Below are 18,495 nucleotides of genomic sequence, written 5' to 3'. Positions count from 1 at the left end.
GAGTTCTTGGTGAATTTGTTTTGATCACACTCATTCAGCTATCTACATTTTAAACAATGTATATCAACAGCCTCCAAACCCCCGCCCCCTCCCCCCCCCCCCCCCATCTCATGACGGGGAGCAGTGGCCAAGCATGATAAGACGCAGCTCAATATTTTGATAAAGGTTAACTTAAAGATTCAATTGATTTCTGGCTTTTAGGTGGAGACCCAAGAGCCAGTGTCCGAGCACACATTGCTCTGCAGCCAGCTGACCTCTTGGTTGGACAAAGCAAGTGGGAACCAATCACAGTTCATTACACCTTTATGTACCCCTCTCCACACTCTTCCTTGTTGCCTGGCAACCACAGCCCGCGAGAAAAGAGATGGATTTCAGATAGAAGCATAGAGGACGGATCAATGAAAGAACAAGTACCGCAGTGGTCGAGTAAAAGCTTCTCCCCTGGCAGTATATTGATCCAACCCTGCTAGACCTAGCAAATCAGCTCCAACAGCCACAGCGCTTTGAAAATACATTTCCAAATCTCAATAATGCTACAGTTAATGTAGGATAACCTACTGAAAATAGACTATCAGGACAAATTTAGACAGTGCTGGGCGATGTCTGAGACAGGACATAGATGAAAAAAGCACTTGCAATTCGTGTCATAAAGAGTAACTGTTTTTTTAGTTTTTTTTGAGGGGGTTTAAGCTGGCTGTACAGTAATATAAGAACCGACACTATAGAAGCACTAATACAATCTTCTCTCCTGTCTACTTCCGAATATTCATCACTTTCAGATGGTTCTGATTTTTAACTATACAATACTTTCTGCGGACTGCAGCAATGGCCAATAGTGTCTCTATAATGTATTTGCATTATAAATACAAAAGATGAAAGCATACATTCCAGTTTGTGAGGCGCCTATGAAAATAGACATTTTAATATGATTGTGCAAGTTCAGACAACATACCTAATTATTTTTTTATTTTTAATTAAAACTGCATATTATTTATAAACCATATTTGCATGAATGTGTATAGATTAATGTATTGTATTGTTTTACATAATCTTTTTCTTTACCAGACCTTTTAAGCTTAAAGAGTAACTGTCTTTTTATAAAACTTTTGACATGTCATAGTGACCTATCAGCAGACAGCGGGTGTGCGTGTGAGGGGTGCATGTGGGGGGGGGGGGTGCCTTTGGGGTCTGCGGGGGGTTTGCAGAGCATCTGCGTGTGTGGGGGTGGTGTGGGGGTTTGCAGAGCGGCTGCATGTGTGGGAGAGGTTTGTGAGGGGGGGCTCCATGATGCGCCAGAATTATTAATTACTATTAACCTCTTCAGGACAGAGACATTTTCATTTTTCACTCCCTGCCTTCCAAGAGCCAAAACTTTTTTATTTTTCCATCAAAAGAGTGGTGTTAGGGCTGATTATTTTACAGGAGGAGTTGTAATTTCTATTGGTAGCATTTAAAATACCATATCATGTACTGGGAAATTGAAAATAAATGATTTGCAGGCTGAAATTGGAAAAAACTGTGATTCCTCGATTGTTTTATGGATTTCATTTTTACAGCTTTTCCCGTGCGGTAAAAACGACAACTTAACTTTATTTTGTGGCTCAATACGATTTTGGTGATATCAAATTTATATAGGTTATTTTTATATTTTACTACTTTTAAAGAAAAAAACGAAAAAAAAAATTTTTGGGATCACCACATTTTTTATTTTTTGGTCAATTGAGCGGTGTGAGGGCTTATTTTTTACGGGACGAGCTGTAGTTTTTATCTTTACCATTTTTTGGTACATACAATTTTTTTATCACTCTTTATTAAAGAAATTTTAAGAGCTAAGTTGACAAAAAAACGCAATTTTAGCAGTTTAAATTTTATATTTTTTACGGCGTTCACTGTGCGCATTAAATAACGATATATTGTAATACTTCAGACGTTTACGGACGCAGCGACACCAACTTTTTTATTTTTTACATTACATTAGATAAAAATGGGAAAATATTTTTTTTTACACAGTTTACTAGCCCCCCCTATGGGACTTGGACCAGCGATCGTTGGATCACTGGTACAATACACTGCAATACTAATGTATTACAGTATATTGTAATTTTTACAGGCTTCTGTTAAGCCCTGCCGCAGGCAGGGACTTAACAGAAGCAGCCTAATGGCAGTCCTGGGGGTATTTAGTAGGCCCCTGGGCTGCCATGACAACTCGTTGCGGGTGACGATGAGCTGTCGGAGAGGGCCACCCCATTCTTTTCAATGCCTCAGATTAGTCCCGGGCATCAGCTGTAAAACACAGCCGACACCCGCAACATATTGTAAAGGATCTGCCAGGCACATCTTCTATGTCTACGCCCATAGGTAATCAGTCTGCACCTGCTTCGATGTCTGTGAGACTGACTCCATCTTCTACCACTCAGGATGGCAGGCTTAGGAGGGGGAGAGCCAATCACAGCCTGGCCAGACGGAGCTAGCTCCCGCCCTCTGTCTATTTATACCTGCCTTTCCTGTTCCTCCTTGCTTGTGATTCTTCTCTGTTTGGTTTCCTGGCCCTGCTACAGCTTCTTTATTTATTGGTTCCTGCTTCATATTGACCCTGGCTTACTGACTACTCTCCTGCTCTGTGTTTGGTACCTCGTACACTCCTGGTTTGACTCGGCTTGTTCACTACTCTCCTGCTCTGCGTTTTGTACCTCGTACACTCCTGGTTTGACTCGGCTCGTTCACTACTCGGTTGCTCACGGTGTTGCCGTGGGCAACTGCCCCATTTCCCATAGCTTCTGTGTACCCTTGTCTGTTTGTCCGTCGTGCACTTATTGAGCGTAGGGACCGTCGCCTAGTTGTACCCCGTCGCCTAGGGCGGGTCGTTGCAAGTAGGCAGGGACTGAGTGGCGGGTAGATTAGGGCTCACTTGTCTGTTTCCCTATCCCCGTCATTACACATATGGTGCGCGCTCAGCGTGTGAGCGAGCTCCAAACATCACCCCCCCACACCCGGACGTTATTGCACGTCCGGGTGCGCAGATGGGTGAGTTATTCTGGCGCATCTCTAAGTCCCAATGCGCCAGAAACTACAGTTCAGTGACGTCTAGTTTCTAATGTGGTGCAGGGGAGAAGACTGAAGACTGCTGTAGGTGAGTATACATTTTTTTATTTTTTATGCTACTAACTTTATTTTTTTTGTTTTGCAAGTTACACTGGACCTATTGGACTACGTTATAGATTTGGTGGACTACTTCGATGATCTACAAAAGATACAACTTTTCTCTAGTAAGATATACAGTAAAAAATAGTGTAGTACTGTGTTAGCCATAAAAACGTATGCAATGTTAAATACTTCTGTGTCAAAAAACACAAAAGTATTATATGTATGATACCTTTACTGGCTAACCCCAAAAATTATGTAAGTAAGCTTTCAGAGCACAAAGACACCTTTGTCTTCCCGCATTGTCTGTATAGAAATTACAATAGGGTTTGTGTGCTTTATAAATAGGATTTAAAGGGGTCGTCCAGTTCCAAAACATTGATGGCCTATCAATATTATAGTCCAGGAAAAGCCTTATATGGTCCCTTTACACGGAAGGACTTTTCAGATCACCATAAATAATCATATTTAAATATTTGTTTCTTAAGAGTCACATTTTAAAAAGGTGAGTTAGGGAAGCTGTTAAAGTTATATAATTGAATGGTCAGTTATATACTAGTAGTTATGTTACCACTGTCATCTTTTAGGCTACATTCACACGACAGTGAAAAAGAATGGCCATTAAAAACTGAACAACTGTCAGTTTTTCATGGCTGTTTTGCATCAGTGTGTCTCCAAATTCATTCCATTACCAGTCCCTCTGTCTGTTTTTAATGCCCGTTTGTCATCCGTTTGCCATCGATTTTTCATGGTCGTTAAAAAAGAGGATGGATTTCATTTGTCAAGGTTTGTTTTGTCCCAACCCCCGGAAAACACCACAGTGCCCATGAAGATAGTGCCGCAATGTCCCTGTAGATAGTGCCACAGTGCCCACTGTAGATAATGCCCACACTGGGCCAGTGCCCACATAGATAGTGCCCACTGTAGATAGTGCCACATTGAAGTGCCATGTTTCCCACATATAAAGTGCCAGTGCCCACATAGTGCCACAGTGCCCACTCTAGATAGTGCAACAGTGCCCACAAAGAACCACAGTGCCCACATATAAAGTGCCAGTGCCCACATAGTGCCACAGTGCCCATGTAGATCATGCCAGTGTCCCCTGTAGATAGTGCCACACCTCCCATATAGTGCCGCAGTGCCCGTCCCCTCCGTAGATGCGATGGCTCTGTAGATAGCACCACCCACAGGTAGCTAGCACCCCCTGTAGATAGCACTCCATTGTAGATATCTCCCTGTAGGAGCGGAACAGTGACGTCATGGTCTTCTCCTAAGAGCGGAATCCCTTGCCGCCGGCTCTGGGCCAGGGATTCCGCTCCAGGAGTAAACCCTTGACGTCACTGTCCATATATGGATAGTGACGCTGGGTGTTTCTCCAGGTGCGGAATCCCTGGCTAGAGCGGGTTCTGGCCGCCGGGGATTCCGCTCCTACAGGGAGCTACAGTGGCGCTCTTTTCCAGGGGGGGTTGCTATCTACAGGCAGGGGGTGCTATCTATTGGGGGGGGGGTTGGTGCTATCTACAGGGGGTGCTATCTACATGGGGTTGTTATCTACAAGGGGGGGTCAGAGGGAGCCCCCGATGCCACTGTCCATATATGGACAGTTATAGAGAATAAACCTTAAAGCACTCAAAGGATACTCGACTGAGTTGATTTTCAAGGAAGAATTATTTATTTTCATTCGTTCCAGAGTGGTAATTTGTACACAACAGAATTTTATAGATGCAAGCGATAAGTGTTTTGACGTTTCGGCCCATCCAAGGCCTTTCTCACACTCGCTATAAGGAAAATAAACAGTACAATATTATATGTAGCACTTTCCAAAGAATAGAAAAAAATCAAACAAGTACTAATAAAGAGTTTTAACAATGGTATCAATAGATCTTAATCCCAATGGGGAATATCATTGGATACGTGGAAATATGCATAAAGAGCAAAATATGTAAAAATAACATACATATGGCCAGCATGATCATGTATACATTTATCGACTCATAATGCTTGGACTTCGTATTATAGAATATACATCACGCCCACAAGGACACATCAGGAAAAAGTAAATGACAGATTAACATATCAATATGGTCATAATAAACAAATAATGTTAATAGGAGAGGTATTAGGCAAATACCTCTCAAGACCATACCACAAAATACCGGTTGGGGAAGGCAATGGTGATAGAGACAGACTGAAAATAGGAGATAGGGGAAGTATCAATACAGAGAAACAGTGAGTAACCGAGTTGAATAGTATCATACCTGCATATAGTTCGGGAGGGCTGTGGTGAAGAGGTATCATGTAGTGATGGCGTCTGCCAGACGCTCCTGTCTGTGAGTGTGTTCATGTTAGCACTCGTTTATAAGGAAGCAGCTCCTTATTACCGGATATCCGGTATGTGGAATGCACGGCCATTGTCATATTTTCATATTTTTTATTTTTGACGTTACACGGGTTTACTAGCAAAAGGAATGATGATAAGTATTTGTAAAAAAAATATAAGTGTATTTTAAAACCTAATTACCAAAATTTGAAACCTAAGAAAAATGTGGAAGTGTTTGCTGAATAATAGATTATTCAACCAGGGTAAAGGTATAATGTAGTAGATGTTATCTGCAGTCCTATGTAACACCACAGATAACACAGTGATAACTTTCTGAGTACAGATAATGTACTGGATGTTACCTGCAATCCTATGTAATACCACAGATAACACAGTGATAAATTTCTGAGTACAGATAATGTAGATGTTATCTGCAGTCCTATGTAACACCACAGATAAAACAGTGCTAACTCTCTGAGTACAGATAGTGTAGATGTTACCTGCAGTCCTATGTAAGGCTCTATTCACACGACAGGGTCTGAATGTTGGACGATAAAAAAGGCTGTTTTGCATCCGTTCCATTTCCGTTCCGGGCCGTGTTTCCGTTTTTAACAGCCGATTTTGATATGATATGCACCCATTATTTTCCCTGTCCGTTTTAAAAATGGATGAATTTTATATGTAACGCCTCATGCACACGACCGTTGGGCCACTCGGACCATTTTTGACGGCATACGAGTGGCACCCAATTCACTTTAGCGGGTGAATCGGGTCCGTGAAAAATTATCTGAGTCTCTGATCCGAGGAAAGATAGGACATGTTCTATCTTTCCTCAAATCACTGATGGGACTCGGCCGGTGCACACGGTCGTGTTCATGAGGCTTTAATTTTCTGCCACACACTTCCCTCTGTAGATAATGCCACACAGCCCCTGTAGATAATGCCACACACTGCCCTCTGTAGATACTGCCACAGCCCCCAGTAGGTAATGCCACAAACAGCCCCTTGTAGGTAACAGCCCCCTTGTAGGTAGTGCCACACAGACCCCACTATAGGTAATGCCACACAGCCCCCCTGTAGGCAGGGCCGCCATCAGGAATTTCTGGGCCCCATACAGCCAAGATGTCTGGGCCCCCCCCCCTCCATGACCGGGGGTAGGCAACGGAAAGTGTGGCACTCACGTTTGTACGTTATACGCATTAACTGATTTTTGTGCTGATGTCAATTACAGTGAAAGAAAACCATGGAGCAGAGCAGTGACCGATTAATGCTCTGGATTTTGATCTATTTAGCCAAAACGTATCCGACTGTAAGGCATAAAGTCGCCCTGGGAATGGCCCATGGGATTCTGGCCCTGGAGAATCCCCTAAAGTCACTTTACATATATGGACAGTGATTTCCAGAGCTTCCCCAGGGACATAGTCCACGGGTAGAGCACTTGTGATGATCTGTCTGGGGACTCCGGCATTGGGAAGCTCCTGACATCACTGTCCACATACTAATGTCAGGAGCGGTATATGTTTTTTTGTGGAATCTCTCAGGATGGAATAGCAAAGTCTACTACGCTATTCCATCCTTCAAAAATAAGGTATACCCACGTCTACCAGCCCGACGTAGGCTAAAAGGCCGTAATGGAGACTTATTAAATATCGTTTACGTTGTTTATAGTGTACGTCAGGAGATTTCCTGACAGACACGATAAACTTAGGGCAACAACACGATGTGAAGGGAGCCTTAACCCCTTCCCGCTTTGGCCACTTTTGACCTTCCTGACAAAGCCTCATTTTTCAAATCTGACATGTTTCACTTTATGTGGTTTATAACTTTGGAATGCTTTTACCTATCCAAGCGATTCGGAGATTGTTTTCTTGTGACACATTGGACTTTATGTTACTGGCAAAATTTTCTCGATATGTTCAATTGTGAAAAACACAAAAATGTAGAGAAAAATTGCAAAAATTTGCATTTTTCTCAATTTAAATGTATCTGCTTGTAAGACAGGCAGTTATACCACACAAAATTGTTTCTAATTAACATCCACATATGTCTACTTTAGATTGGCTTAGTTTTTTTAAAATCCTTTTATTTTTCTAGGATGTTATAAGGCTTTTAACTTTAGCAGCATTTTCTCACATTTTCAAGAAAATGTCAAAAGGCTATTTTTACAGGGGCCAGTTCAGTTGTGAAGTGGCTTTGAGGGCCTTATATATTAGAAACCCCCAAAAAGTCACCCCATTTTAAAAACTTCACCCCTCAGTATTCAAAACAGCATTCCGAAAATTTCTTAACCCTTTAGACATTTCACAGGAATTAGAGAAAAGTAGAGGTGAAATGTACAAATTTCATATTTTTTTTGCAGAAATTAATTTTTAATCCAAATTTTTTATAACACTGCAGTTTTAGGAAATATCCCACATGTGGCCCTAGCGTGCTACTGGACTGAAGCACCGGCCTCAGTAGCAAAGGAGCACCTAGTGGATTTTGGGGCATTATTTTTATTAGAATATATTTTAGGCACCATGTCATGTTTGAAGGGCTCTTGTGGTGCCAAAACAGTGGAAATCCCCCAAAAAAGACCCCATTTGGGAAACTACACACCTCAAGGAAGTTATCTAGGTGTATTGTGAGCATTTTGACCGCACAGGTTTTTTACAGAAATGATTGGAATTAGGCCATGAAAATTAAAATCAAATTTTTTTCAAAGAAAATGTAGGTTTAGCGATTTTTTTTTTCTCATTTCCACAAGGACTAAAGGAGAAAAAGCACTGCAAAATTTGTAAAGCAATCTCTCCCGAGTAAAACAATACCTCACATGTGGTCATAAACGGCTGTATGGACACACGACAGGGCTTAGAAGGGAAAGAGCGCTATTTGGCTTTTGGAGCTCAAATTTAGCAGGAATGGTTTGCGGAGGCCATGTCACATTTGCAAAGCCCCTGAGGGGACAAAACAGTGGAAACCCCCCACAAGTTACCCCATTTTGGAAACTACACCCATTGAGGAAATTATCTAGGGGTATAGTGAGCGTTTTGGATCCCACAGATTTTTTACAGAAATTTTTGGAAGTAGGCCCTGAAAATGACAATCTAAATTTTTTCAAAGAAAAATGTAGGTTTAGCTAATTTTTTCTCATTTTCACAAGGACTGAAGGAGAAAAAGCACCGTAAAATTTGTAAATCAATTTCTGCCGAGTAAAACAATACCCCACATGTGGTCATAAACAGCTGTTTGGACACACGGCAGGGCTTAGAAGGGATGGAGCGCCATTTGGCTTTTGGAGTTCAAATTTAGCAGGAATGGTTTGCGGAGGCCATGTCGCATTTACAAAGCCCCTGAGGGGACAAAACAGTGGAAACACCCCACAAGTGACCCCATTTTGGAAAATACACATATTGAGGAAATTATCTAGGGGTACAGTGAGTGTTTTGACCCCACAGATTTTTTTGCAGAAATTATTGGAAGTAGGCCCTGAAAATAAAAATCTACATTTTTTTCAAAGAAAATGTAGGTTTAGCTAATTTTTTCTTATTTCTACAAGGACCGAAGGAGAAAAAGCACCACAAAATTTGTAAAACAATTTCTCCAGAGTAAAACAATACCCCACATGTGGTCATAAACGGCTGTTTGGACACACGGCAGGGCTTAGAAGGGAAAGAGCGCTATTTGGCTTTTGGAAATAACATTTAGCAGGAATAGCCATGTCGCATTTGCAAAGCCCCTGAGGGGACAAAACAATGAAAACGCCCAAAACGTTACTCCATTTAGGAAACTACACCCCTTGAGGAATTTATCTAGGGGTGTTGTGAGCATATTGACCCCACAGGTGTTTCATAGAATTTATTAGAATTGGGCAGTGAAAATAAAAACAATCCTTTTTCTTCAATAAAACGTAGCTTTAGATCAAATTTTTTTCATTTTCCCAACAAATAAAAGAAAAAAAGAACCTAACATTTGTAAAGCAATTTCTCCCGAGTACGGCAATACACCATATGTGGTCATAAACTGCTGATTAGGCACATGGCAGGGTTCAGAAGGGAAGGAGTGCCATTTGGAGTGCAAATTTTGCTGGATAGGTTTCTGGGCACCTGTGGGACCAAAACAGTGGAAACCCCCCAGAAGTGACCACATTTTGGAAACTACACCCGTCAATGCATTCACCTAGGGGTGTAGTGAGCATGTTAACCCTGCAGGTGTTTTGTAGAAATTAGTGTGCACTCGATGTTGCTGAGTGAAAATTTGATTTTTTTCCATAGATATGCCAATGTGTGGTGCCCAGCTTGTGCCACCATAACAAGACAGCTCTCTAATTATTATGCAGTGTTTCCCGGTTTTAGAAACACCCTTCATGTGACCCTAATCTTTTGCCTGGACATTCGACCAGGCTCAGGAATGAAAGAGCACCATGTAAAATTGAGGCCTAATTTGGCGATTTACAAAGTATTGGTTCACAATTGCAGAGGCTCAGATGAGAAGTAATAAAAAGAAAGTGACCCCATTATGGAAACTACACCCCTCAATGAATTTATTAAGGTGTGTAGTGAGCATTTTCACCCCACATGACTTTTCCATAAATGAATGCGCTGCGGGTGGTGCAAATTAAACATTTATATTTTTCCCTAGTTTTTCCATTTCAGTGGCAAATATGTCGTGCCCAGCTTATGCCACTGGAGACACACACCCCAAAAATTGTTAAAAGAGTTCTCCCGGGTATGGCGATGCCATATATGTGGAAGGAAACTGCTGTTTGGGCACGCTGTAGGGTTCAGAGGGGAGGGAGCGCCATTTGGCTTTTGGAGAGCGGATTTTGCTTGTTAGTAGATCTGTTTGATTTAGGCCTGATTCAGACGAACGTGGCGTTTTTGTGCACGCAAAACACGCTGTGTTTTGCCTGCGCAGAAGCCACTTACCTGCTCCGTGAGGCAGCATCACACTCCGCACCTTTGCAGTTTGGGGAATTTTGCTGGGAAAGTGTTGTCCTGGTATAATACGGGTACCGTCGCTTCCAGCGGATATGTTTGGGCCATCCCCTTCCTGGTTCCCTAATTTTAGGGCCTTGATAAATTGCCTCTTGAAACAGAAGAAATGTTCCCCCTCAGGCTGCACAACTGCATATTTTTTATTCCCTGACTTATTGGAGCCTTAACTAATTCTATTTTTTCATAGACGTAGTGGTATGAGGGCTTTTTTTTTTGCGGAATGAGCTGTAGTTATTATTGGTACCATTTTGGGGTACATGCGACTTTTTAATCACCTTTTATCCTATTTTTTGGGAGGCCAGTTAATTAAAAAAAACGCAATTCTGGCATCGTTTTTTTAGTTTTTTTTTTATACAGCGTTCACCATGCGTTATAAATTACATGTTACCTTTATTCTGCGGGTCAGTCCGATTCCGGCGATACATATTTTATAGCCCTTTTTTAAGTTTTGCAACATTTTGCACAATAAAATTACTTTTGTAAAAAGAATGTATTTTTCCTGTCACCAAGTTGTGAGAACCATACATTTTTTGTCAATGGAGCTGTATGAGGGCTTACCATTTTTGGATACGTGCGACTTTTTGATCACTTTTTATTCCAATATTTTTAGGGCAAAGTGACCAAAAAACAGAAACTCTGGTATAGTTTTTTACGTGTTTTTTTTACGCTGTTCACCGTGTGCAATAAATGATATAATATTTTTATACCTCAGGTCGTTACGGTCGCGGCGATACCAAATACGTATGGTTTATTATTATTTTTTTCAATAATAAAGGACTTGATAAGGGAACAGGGCGATTGTGTTTTATTTTATTACTTGAAACTTTTATTATGTTTTCAAACTTTTATTTTTTTCACTTTTTTTTTTTACACTTTTTTATACTTTTTTTACACTTTTTTTCAAGTCCCACTAGGGGACTTGAATGTCCAACTGTCAGATTTTTTTTTCTAGTACCTACGTAGTGCAATGTATTACATCTGTCAGTTAGGGGGGATTCACACGAGCGTGTATTCGGTCCGTGCGGGCCGCGTGGTTTTCACGCGGCACGCATGGACCAATACAAGTCTATGGGGCAGTACAGACAGTCCGTGCTTTTTGCGCAGCGTTTGTCTGCTGCGCAAAAAGCGCGACAGGTTCAATAACTCTGCGTATTTCGCTCATCACGCACCCATTGAAGTCAATGGGTGCGTGAAAACCACGCAGGTTGCACGGAAGCACTTCCGTGCGAACCGACTGAAACAGCGCACCAGCTGTCAAAAGGATGAATGTAAACAGAAAAGCACCACGTGCTTTTCTGTTTCCGAACATCCAAACGGAGTGTCTTTGCGATGAGCGAAGCCGGACAAGCAAACCGAACTTCACCGGGTTCGGCCGAACTCGTTTTGGCCGAACCCGGCAAAAAAATTATCGGTACGCGACGTCAGGAGATAGTCACTGTCCATGGTGCTGAAAGAGTTAAACTGTTTCAGCACCATGGACAGTGACTTCCGATCCCAATATACATGAACCTGTAGAAAAAAAAACGAAGTTCTGACTTACCGATAACTCCCGACGTCTTCCTCCAGTCTGACCTCCCGGGATGACAATTCAGTCCAAGTGACAGCTCCAGCCAATCACAGGCCAAGCACAGGCTGCAGCGGTCACATGGACTGGCGCGTCATCCAGGGAGGTGGGGCCCGATGTCGAGAGGCGCGTCACCAAGGACGCGTCACCAAGGACGCGTCACCAAGGCAACGGCCGGGAAGTTCTCGGTAAGTACGAACTTTTTCTTTTTTTTCAACAGGTTTTTCGATATTGTGTTCGGCATTCACTGTCGAGGGTGCTGAAAGAGTTAGCTCTTTCAGCACCTTGGACAGTGACGGGCGTCGACTAGCCTCATCTCTATGATGGCGGCTGCGCGAAAATCACGCAGCCGTGCATCATTCACGGATGACACACGCAGCTGTCAAATGGTTTTTGCGCGCGCAAAACGCAGCGTTGTTTGCACGCGCAAAAACGCAACGTCCGTCTGTATCTCCCCTTAGGCTGGGTTCACACGAGCGTGTGCTTTTTGCGCACGCAAAAAATGTGGCGTTTTGCCTGCGCAAAAGGCACTTAACAGCTCCGTGTGGCCTCAGCATATGATGCGCGGCTGCGTGCTTTTTGCGCAGCCGCCATCATTATGACACTCCGTTTGGATGTTTGTAAATAGAAAAGCACGTGGTGCTTTTCTGTTTTCATTCATCCTTTTCACAGCTGTTGCGCGAATCACGCTGGTCGCACGGAAGTGCTTCCGTGTGGCATGCGTGGTTTTCACGCACCCATTGACTTCAAATGGTGCGTGATGCGCGAAAAACGCCCAAAGAACGGACATGTCGTGACTTTATTTCAGCGGACTCACGCTGAGTAAAAATCACGCACATGTCTGCACGACCCCATAGACTAATATAGGTCTGTGCGACGCGTGTGAAAATCATGCGCGTTGCACGGACGTATATCCCGTTCGTCTGAATAAACCCTTATTCACTGACAGCAATGGCAGAGCAGGCGGCCATTGTGTCTCCTGTTGCCATAGCAGCAGTCACCAGTCCTGATTGCCTGTCAGGGCTGGCGATCTGCTAGCAGCCGCTAAGATACAGCGATCGCTTTCGATCGCTGCATCGAAGGGGTTAATGGCAGGGATCGGAGCTAGCTCCGGTTCCTGCCATTACAGGTGGATGTCAGCTGTAAGATACAGCTGACTTCCTTTGCTGATGACGCCGGATCAGCTCCTGAGCCGGGCGGGTCCTGATCGGCTTCCATGCTAGGCAGACTGGGAGGCCAGTAATAGGCCTCCGGTTGCCATTGCAGCCACCGGAACCCCGGCAATTTCATTGCTGGGGTTCCGATGAGCTGCAAACACCTTAAATGCAGCGATCGCGTTTGAGCGCTGCATTTAAGGGGTTAATGGCGGGGATCGAACCTAATTTAGTTCCCCGCCATTACTGCCGGATGTCAGCTGTAAGATACCGCTGACATCCGGCGATGATGGCAGCGGCTCAGCATCTGTGCGATTGCCAAGCATTTGGCGTATGAATACGGCATTATGCGGGAAGCACTAGCTTTCCATGGCGTACCCATACATCAAATGTCGGGAAGGGGTTAAGGGAGGGAGAAGCGCTATGTAAGGAGTATGTAAGGAGAACTAATGCTCCATTCTTACGTTGTCATCAAAGTTCAATGTGTTTTTCAACAGCAAAAATCTGAGGCTTTCCCTTTGATTTCTGACGCAGATGTGCCACAAGCGTGTAGCGGATGCGCACAACATTTTTTGCAGCTGAAACCGCGTTGGAAACTGGGGCAAAAAACAGCCGAAATCGCCTCCTATTGATTTCAATGTGAGGCGAAGGCGCTTTTTTCCCGTGAGCGGAAAAAAAACACTGGCGGGAAAAAGGAGCGACACGCCCTTTCTTCGGGCATTTCCATCTTTGAGCTTCCATTGACATCAATGGGAGGCAGAGAAAGCCCGTAAGAATTTAGAGGCCTAAGTCCCATTGTCATTCAAAGTTGCTTATCTTCGGATTTTCCATGTAATATAAGTAGCATGCTACTTATTGCTGTGGTGGATTTATTTTCATGGTGCGGAAAAAAATAAACGTGGAAAATTTTTTGTAGCATGTAAACTGGGTTGCGGAAACCTCATGTACATGGGATGCAGAATCATCGGCATGTCATCGGATTCCGTATCAAATCCAACTTGTGTGAACGGGGCCTTAGGGTGAGTTAAAAAAAACTCTGTTAGGCCAAATACGCACGATACTTCTTACGTGCAAATTTGTCACTGGTATTTTCGTGCGGCAAATCCGCAGTGTAATACAGTACCAGCAAAGTAAGAGCTTATTCAGACGAACGGGATACACGTGCATCGAATGGACCTATATTAGTCTATGGGGCCTTGCAGACAGTTGCGTGATTTTTACGCAGCGTGAGTCCGCTGCGAAAAACTCACGACATGTCCGTTCTTTATGCGTATTTCGCGCATGCCACATGGAAGCACTTCCGTGGGACGAGCGTGATTCGCACAACAGCTGTAAAACTATGAATGTAAACAGAAAAGCACCACGTGCTTTTCTGTTTGCAAACATCCAAACGGAGTATCATAATGATGACTGCTATGCGAAAATCACGCAGCCGCGCATCATTCGGGGCTGATACACGGAGCTGTTAAGTGCCTTTTGTGCACGCAAAACGCCGCGTGAATGCGCCCTAAATGTGATCAAGAAATCTCATCTACATGTCGCATTTTCTGCACAAATATTTACCTGCGGTGCGTATTTGAAACTATGATACATGTCAATTTATCTTGCGTTTCCGCTTGCGAATTGTTTCTGAGTAGTTTTTAAAAAAATAATAAAATCTGCAGCATCACAAAATGCAATATTAGGTGCAGATTTTACCTGCGGAATTACCTGCGAGTTTGATGCAGATTTTGTGCACCAAATTCCTCAATGTGTCCGTTACAGAATTTGCTAGGGATTTACAGAAAATTAACCCTTTACATTGTAAAGATGATATATGTTAAAATTCTGCCACATAATAGGCATGCAGCTGATTTTACCCCTTCCCTCCTCTTCGGATTTTCTCTTTTTTGTTTTTTCCTCCCCACATACCAAAAGCTATAATTTTTTTTATTTTTCCATCTATATAGCCATATGAGGGCTTGTTTTTTGTGGGACAAGTTGTCGTTTTTATGGCACCATTTATTGTACTGCATAATGTACTGGGAATCTGAAAGCAAATTATTTGTGGGGTGAAATGGGCAAAAAACAGCAATTACACCATTTTTTGGGGGGTTTTGTTTTTACGGCATCCATCAGGCGGTAAAAACTGCACATTTACCTTATTCTACAAGTTGATACAATTACGGCGATACCAAATGTATATGTTTTACCACTTTTTAAAAAATAAAACTATTTGCTAAATTAAAAAAATGTTTTGTGTCGCCATGTTCTGAGAGCCATAACGTTTTCATTTTTCCATTAATTGTGAGAGGGCTTAAATTTTGAGGGGCGAGCAGTAGTTTTAAAAGATACCATTTTGGGGTGTATGCGACTGTTTGTTCACTTTTTATTTCATTTTTTTTGGAGCGATAAGGTGACCAAAAACCAGCAATTTGCCTGTTTGATATATATATTTTTCTTACGGCATTCACCGAGCGGGTTATACAACGCTATATTGTGATAGTTTAGACTTTTACGGACACGGCGATACCAGTTATGTTAACTTTTATTTTTTTAACATTGATTTAGGGAAAAAAAGTGAAAAGGTTTTTTTTTTTACTTTTAATACTTTGTTTTTTTTGGAACATAAAAAAAACCCTTTATTTAACAGTTTTTAAAAAATTTTTATTATTCCCCCTAGGTGACTTGAAGCAGCGATCATTGGATCGCTTGCATGATATATTGCAATACTAATGTATTGCAGTATATCATGATTCTGACAGTCTTCCTTGAAGCCCTGCCGGAGGAGTACAAAAATGGCAGACCTGGGGGCTTTCATTAGGCCCCCTAGGCTGCTATAGCAACCGTTGTTAACAGCCGATCGTGCTGCGGGCGGGGGCGCGATGGCTTGTTTCAGGGGGTGCCCCCCTGATTCTAACACTTTAAATGCCGCGGTCGCGATTGACCGCGGCATTTAAGGTGTTAAACGGTCGGAATCAAAGTGATCTTTGATTCTGCCCGTTGCAGTGAGGTGTCGGCTGCGTAACACAATCGTCACCCGTTATGTATGGAGCGAGCTCAGCCCGTGAGCTCGCTCTATACATCCCATACATACCTAACCCTTATCACGTACAGTTACGTGATATCGCGTTAAGGGGTTATAAATCAGCAGCACGTCCTAAATTCCATGAAGATTTGTTTTCTGCTGCACGTGCGTGGGGTTTTGACAAACCCCATTCCCATGAGTTAGGGCTTATTCAGACTAACATGTTAATCGTCTGTGTGAAGGACGTTGTTTTTTAACCCCTTCCCTCTTTGGCCACTTTTGACCTTCAGAACAGAGCCTCATTTTTCAAATCTGACATGTTTCAATTTATGTGGTAATAACTTCAGAATGCTTTTACCTATCCAAGCGATTCTGAGATTGTTTTCTCGTGACACATTGAACTTTATGTTACTGACAAAATTTGCTCGATACATTCAGTATTTAGTTGTGAAAAACACAAAAATGTAGCAAATAATTGCAAAAATTAGCATTTTTCTAAATTTAAATGTAATACCACACAATACTGTTGCTAATTAACATCCCCCATATGTCTACTTTAGATTGCCATTATTTTTTAAACATTCTTTTATTTTTCTAGGATATTACAAGGCTTAGAACTTTAGCAGCAATTTTTCACATTTTCAAGAAAATTTTAAAAGGCTATTTTTACAGGGGCCAGTTCAGTTGTGAAGCGGCTTTTAGGGCCTTATATTTTAGAAACCCCCAATAAGTCACCCCATTTTAAAAACTTCACCCCTCAATGTAGTCAAAACAGCATTAAGAATGTTTCTTAACCCTTTAGACGTTTCACAGGAATTAAAGCATATAGAGGTGAAATTTACAAATTTCATTTTTTTTTTTTTGCAGAAATTCATTTTTTAATCAATGTTTTTGTAACACAGAATGTTTTACGAGACAAATGCAACTCATTATCTATTGCCCAGATTCTGTATTTTTTATAAATATCCCACATGTGGTCCTAGTGTGCTAATGGACTGAAGCACAGGCCTCAGAAGCAAAGGAGCACCTAGAGGATTTTGGGGCCTTCTTTTTATTAGAAAATATTTTAGGCTCCATGTCAGGGTTGAAGGGCTCTTGCGGTGCCAAAACAGGGAAAATCCCCCAAAAGTGAACCCATTTTGGAAGCTACGCCCCTTGAGGAAATTATCTAGGGGTATAGTGAGCTTTTTGAACCTGCAGGTTTTTTGCAGAGATTTTTGGAAATAGGCCGTGAAAATGAAAATCTACATTCTTTCAAAGGAAGTGTAGGTTTAACTAATTGTTTCTAATTTCCACAAGGACCTATGGAGTAAAAGCGCTGCAAGATTTGTAAAGCAATTTCTCCCAAGTGCAACAATACCTCACATGTCTTAATAAACGGCTGTTTGGACACACGGCAGGGTTAGAAGGGAAAAAGCATAAATCATGATCTATCCCATCATTTACAGACGATCCCCTGGGAAAGGACAAATGGTGACTCAAACGGAATTTATGGGGCTCCCGCTTCGGCACAATTCCCAAGGGGGATACAACTAGATTCACAATAGGCGGCTCGACAAAAGGACCGGACATGCACCCCAACGAAACTTCTTTCAAAAGTTTTTCCGAAACGACCGCCGAGTGCAAAAAAGCCGACTTAAGGTTATGCCGTGTAACCGGAACCTCATACGGAGGAGGGGGAATAACAAAACCAAACAAAAACCCCTCAAAAATTAACTTGGCTGCAACCCTATCCGGATATTCAATTAGATACGGTGCCATTCTTTCCACCCTGACCGGCGACCGCCCCTTGGCCAACTGAGGGGGACTGAGGACCTGACCGCTTCCCTTTTCGCATACATTTTTCCGCCCCATGAGAGGAGCCGTTACACTCGGAACAGACATGTTTAAACTTGCATGAGGCCCCGAACTTACACTGGCCATCATTGAATTGCCAGCAGAACCCAAGTTTTGACCCGGAACCCTGTCCGGACTGACCCGACTGACCTCCTTGGCCAACGCTCCCGGGAAAGGACTGCTTAACCGGGGCCGTAACCCGCAACCACAGCGCAATATCTTTTTGATCCCACTGAATCGCCGGCCGTACCGCTTTCCGCTGGCGAAATTGCTCATCATACCGCAACCATGCTTGCCCCCCGTACGCCCGATAGGCCTCCCCGATGGCATAGAAATAACAGAACAACGCCGAGCAATTTTCCGGCGCCTTTTCCCGATCATGCTCGCCAAAATAGCAAAAGCTTGCGACCAATTAACGAACGTCTGCGGGATAAGCCTATACCGCCAGGGTTCTTCTTCTTCTTTCTTACTCTCATCCCGCTTGCCTTTATCCAAGT

This window comes from Rhinoderma darwinii, chromosome 1 (genome assembly GCF_050947455.1).
Source record: "Rhinoderma darwinii isolate aRhiDar2 chromosome 1, aRhiDar2.hap1, whole genome shotgun sequence".
NCBI classification, from domain to species: Eukaryota; Metazoa; Chordata; class Amphibia; order Anura; family Rhinodermatidae; genus Rhinoderma; species Rhinoderma darwinii.
This window is presented reverse-complemented; position numbering follows the sequence as displayed.